The following is a 6,000-nucleotide window of genomic DNA, read 5'->3' on the forward strand; positions in this document are numbered from 1 at the left end:
CAAACAGTCCTTTCATTAGATAAAAGAAAAATATTAAATTTGTGTCTCAGTTAGTGTTTCTATTGCTGCAATAAAACACCATGATCAAATGGCAAGTTGGGGAAGAAAGGATTTATTTGGCTTCTACTTCCATATTACTATTTATCATCAAAGGAAGTCAGGACAGGAACTCAGACAGGGCAGGAACCTGGAGGCAGGAGCTGATGCAGAGGCCATGACGGGGTGCTGCTTACTGACTTGCTTGCTATGGCTTGCTCAGCCTGCTTTCTTATAGAAACCAGGACAGCCCAGCCATGGCACCATCCACAGTGAGCTGGGCCCTCCTCTATTGATCATGAATTAAGAAAATGCCTTAGAGCTGCATCTTATGGAGCCATTTCCTCAACTGAGTCTCCCTCCTTCCAGATAACACTAGCTTATGTCATTTGATATTAGACTACTCAGCACAATTTGTGTGCCCTCAAGTATAAAGACAAAAATTCTGGTCATTGTGAACATCTTCTCTGAATTTTGAGTCTCCATGATCTGACTTTTATATTTACATTGTATTAAAGCATCGACTTATCTCAGTTTGCCAAGTATTCATTTTCTTAGCAACATCTCTCATAAATGACTGACACACAGGTTTGGAACTGCATTGTGCCTTTGTGTGTGTTATTTATATGTTTTCTTGTTGTTTTTAGCTTAGGATTGTTGTCTGCCTTCTTGCTTAACTATAATGAACATCATTTTAGGCTACTCTGGAAACAACAGATGTCACAGATACAATGAAGCACCTTTCAAGTCACATGTCACAGCAAGAACAGGTGCACCCTCAAGGGAAAAAAAATCTTGTTTTCATGCAATTATCTTTTTTAATGAGAATAAATGAAGGGGAAAAACTCACAAGACCATATCACCGTCAGTGCCTTCTCCATAGCTCCTCACAAACTGTTATCGCTGAAGCTTGAATTACCTAGGAAGCAAATGCTTATCAGAGTAAGTACTGAGATCTGAAAAAAAAAATCCCTCATTGATTGGGTTCCGTATGCATCCATTTAAACTCACTCATAAGGATGATTTAAATGAAAATCTTACTGGTAGGGAGGTTTCATGAAGATGGCAGACCAGATAAAATGAGGGCGTTTAAAGTACAGAGAATCATAAATAACAGATGTGAGAAGACATTCTAAATAGTGTTCCAGAACGTATTTTATGCTACAATTCAAGACACCAGATGAGGAAGAAAGGCCCTCTGGCATTATAGTCTAGAAGCAGAAATTAAGATGCTCGTTTGTTTCATTCATGTAAAAGAGAATGATCAGAATATTGTAGATGTTTGGATAGAAGTGTAAAAACATCAGAAGCCTTGGAAACCAGATAGCTGATGCTCTGAGAGACGAAGCACTTTCCAGGTCTTGAGGTGAGTGTGAGACAGTCCCCAGTGGGATGAGAGCCACCGGACATCGTTCCTGAGTATTTGAAATGGCCCCCCTATTACTCATCTATTCTCCCATCAAGACACTTCATAGTCTACATTCACCCACCCCTCCCTCTTCTTGGTATCCTTTCTGCATGTTTTTCACAGTACATAGTGTCAAAAAGGAAAGAGGACAATTTGCAGAAAGGAGTTTCTCACCTCTTGGATATCTCCTGCATGCATTTGGACTAAAGAAGCAGGATACTCAATTCAGGAAAATAGTGAGCTGACAGTCTGGGAAATGGACTTCAAAGCTCCGTGTAGCATTTCCCTCTGAGTAGAATGTTCTCTCCCTCACACTTCTTTGCCCTTTTTGGTATGGTTCAAGTCTCAGCCCGAATACTGCCTCTGATGGAAAGTTGGCTTGCTTCCCCCTCCCTTTCCAGTTTTTCCACACCTCCATGCCTTTACTTTCTCCTTTACAGTTATCACTATTGGAAAGCTAGTTTGCTAAGTTGTGTCTTTACTACAAGCTTAGGTAGAACGTGGGCCATATGAGGGAATAGACTTCATGAATCTTGTCCACTGCTGAATCTCAGGCATCTATCCCAGGTTATTGCTGAGCACTACAAAAAGTACTTTGAGGGCTGATGAGATAAATTACTCCATGGATAAAAACACTTGCTGATAAACCTGGTAAGTCAGTCTCTGGGATCCAAATGGTGAAAGGAGAAAACTGGCAGCCACAGGTTGTCCTCTTACCTCATACTGGTTGTGACATGTACACATGTAAACTAATATAAACAAATTTAATACAAATGTTTAAGATCAAACAGCCTATGAATTGTTCATTATCACTTTGACAAAAAGCAAATCAATATGGCAATTTTTTTTTCAATTGAAACATTTTTTCTAGTGCTAGAGACATGGGTCACTGGGTTATGTTCTTGTCATATGCATCACCACATGTATGTAATCCCAGTCTTCTATATTGAGATTGGAGATGGAGAAGAGGAATTCCTGGAAGTTCTAAGGTCAGTGAGCTTGGCCCAAGACACTGTGAACAAGAGACTTTGTGTCAAATAAGGTAGAAGGTGAAAACCAACACCTAGTTTTGTCCTTTGACCTCTGACCTATAGTCACACACATAAACATTTTCATACATACACTTGTACACACAAACATCACACAGAGAGACACACGCACATGTAGAATTGGGAGTAGTGATGTGTGTCTGTAAATTCCAGGACTCAGGAAGTGAGTCAGGGAGATGGAGAGCTCGAGGGCAGAACTGAATTATATTATAAGGCCCGGTTTCAGAATCTAAGGGGAGCAGGAGCAGGAGCAGGAGCAGGAGAATGCGTTTCTGTACTTCCACTAAAAACAGCAGTTAAAATAAACAATAAATGAATGCATGTAGTCATACAGTTGATTTATGTACCCTGCTTTCTATCTGCTCATGGAATCTAAGGGCTTCTGGGCGTCTATGTTCTATAGCCTCTGTTTTTTAATAACCCAGAACTAGCTTGTAGAAGGCTTCAAGGTTTTGTTCCAGCAGAAACTAGAAGATAACAGATGAGTGACCACTTTCAATTATGGGTGAGGCGTGTAACTGAATAGGGTGGCAAGTGTTCCAACGTGGTTCTGTGTTTATGTGTGTGCTTGAGGTAAAGTTCTCAATTTTTCCCCCAAGTTATCAAAAAAATATCTTAAGCTTTTGGTAATAAGCCTAAGTTTTAACGGCTGAGCCTTCTCTCACTGGGGGAACAAATTATGGTTAAGGGTAGGCTGCACGCCCACCAGGAGATGGCCAGCAGTAAACAAACTCAACTGCAACTTTGGAGGTTCCTTCTTTCACAATGTCCAGTCAAGGCTTCTTCTTTTCTTTATTTTAAATTTTACATTTTTTATTATCCCCACCCCCTCTGCTTTTATTTTTAATCCCACAGGTCCTTCGTGAGTGTGAGAACAAGTGGGCCTCATTTCTATATGTTTCTCTTGCCTTTTAGGGGCTCTTTTCCTTCTGTTTCTTTTGAACTATTCTGGTGTGTTTGTTTATAGTAATATGTTATATTATTATAATGTTATCCTTTAAAAGCCTGTCTATTTTCTAATGGGAGATGGACATGGGGTAGACTCAGATGGGAGGGAAGGTGAGGAGGAACTGGGAGGAGTAGAGGAGGGCCAACCATAATCAGGATATGTTATATCAAAAAACATGTGTTTTCAATAGAAGAAAAAGCAGTCTCTACTTAGGAATTACTTTTTAGGACCTTTAAATTTTTTCAGATTACCAAGTTCCCATGATAAGAAAGGATCAGCAGTCTCTGAGCTGGGGAGCTGTGAGAAAAGCTTCACCATGTGAGTTTACATAAAGTGAATTCCTCATGAAGGAATCACTAGAATCTTCTTCACCTCCACACTGGTGCGATTTAGGTAGTAGGGGAAGGTTGGGAAATCTGAAGTGCTGCATTTTTTTCCACATTTTTTCTAGGTTCAGATTTGTCTCTTAGGGGATTTTTTTTTAAAACTCCGTCTTGCCTCTCCCAAGGCTCTGAAAAACTGTTCAACACACTGACTCAATGTATTAGATAGATGATTAGGGTCCCGTGGTAGAGTAGTGTCCTGGGGATGGGAAATCTGAATGAATGCAATGTCATCCATAGGGCTGACAGCAGGAAGCCAGCTGTAAGCAAAGCCACTGACTGAACAGCACACGCTGTCTTACAGTGAAGTGGGTAAACGTGGCTTTCAGAGTGAGCTCTTCATATCAAAATCAAATGCATTAAGTTTTTTTCTTTTTCCTAACGATGAGTTGCTATTCTGCCTGGCATTTTGGCATGTCACTGTGACTGTTGCATTTATAAAGGAGAAAGCAAGAACCCTTCAGCAGGGGTCGCCGGAGCTTGACCTGATCCTGGAAAATGTCTCAGAAACTGAGTAAGTCAAGTTGAAAGTCATCAGCACGTTCTTCTGTGTTCCTATTCTTGGCTTTGAATGTAGTTTGATTCCATATCTTCTCATGCCCATTGTTTCAAGGAAGCTATTGAAATGTACCCACGCCATGCAACTCTTATATTTTCAGTCTTTTCCAACTAATATTTTCAAGTTACTTTAAAATAATTTTGAAAGAAACATGGAAATTATTTTAATAAAGTCAACCTTATAATATGACTTCTCCTCATCTGTGGATATTTATGCAGCATGTACACAGTATAGCTGAGTAATTTATGTTATTAAAATTGATATTGGTAATACCCCATATTTGATGAAAGTAAATCCTAAATGGAAATACTAGATAGCCTGTCTGAAATATCTGTATTTTTGACCGAGCTTATGAGTACTTATAAAAACCTTCATTCATTACTTTAATGGAAAATATAAAAAAAATAGAAGAGGTGTATGGCAGGTGTTTGCCTAGCATTGATATACATTCACTATGGGACTATGAGGATTATTGTTTAAAAACAACTTCAGTTATAATCTGTTTAATATTTCTCAATTAGGGGCATGAAATTTTATCTGAGAAAAGTTGAAATGTTATGCTTTGCCCTGTGCATACAAGCAACAAAATAGATTATCCGTCTGTCAATAGGCAGCAGAAAATGGTAATGGGTTACATGAGTGTGAGTGTGAGGGAAATGACTGGAGGCATTTCCATTCAATAAATGTGTGCTCCGGTTGTGTGAAATTGAATGTTTAAAATGTGAGACTCATTATACTAATTATGTGGACTCAGTTATCTATTAGTAACTGAGACCCACAACATTCTGGATATTTTTCAGAAATTCACGTATCCTGTCTGTGCTTTGTAGCTAACAAGTGGTAAGAAAAAAACAGACCACAAATTGGTTCCTTTACAGCTGCTGATATGTCTGCTCTGTCACCAGTGGAAAGTAGATGAGAAGACTGCCAGGTACTGGAAGTGCGAAAAGACGGCAGAAAGATAATGGATACATGTCTAGGAGGCTGAGATTTGGTGCAAGTGTAAGTTAAAGCATGAAGTCACTTCTCGTCTTAGCCACCCCAACCTTCATAGTCTAGCTTCTCCATTTAAGGGCATCTCTTCTCTGCAATACATCAAATCACTTCATTTTCTCTTCCCAGATGTGTTTATTGTGGCTGGAAGGCTCTATTCAGAAAAACGAAGGTTGCTAAATCGTGGCCAGTTTTTATCAGAGGATAAATCTTCCCTGGGAGAGATCAAGGATGTGAAGGGAGGTCTTGTCCAGTTGCAATAAGCAGAGTCTGTCCCACTGTGAGGACAGGGAGGAGAGTGAAATCTAAAAATGGAACGCATTTGCTGAAGGGTGCTTCCTATCTGTCCTCTCCCTGGATGCTGCCTGTCTCACCAGCTTAGCACACCCCTGGGCTTGGATGCTCTTACAGTCAAGATAAGCCACAGGGAGGAAAACTCGGCCTTTCTGCTAGTTCATCCTGTATGTCATTACGATGTGTAGTTGTTAGTTTTCACTGCTTTAATGCTGGACTCCAGAGCAAGGTTTGGAGGGATGCCACTCCTCGTGTCTAATCTGCCCAAGCAGGAATTCCTCCCAGAGCTGAGGAAGGAGAAAAGAAAGGTCAAAGGTAAAACACGAATG

This window comes from Peromyscus maniculatus, chromosome 22, assembly GCF_049852395.1.
Source record: "Peromyscus maniculatus bairdii isolate BWxNUB_F1_BW_parent chromosome 22, HU_Pman_BW_mat_3.1, whole genome shotgun sequence".
Lineage (NCBI taxonomy): Eukaryota > Metazoa > Chordata > Mammalia > Rodentia > Cricetidae > Peromyscus > Peromyscus maniculatus.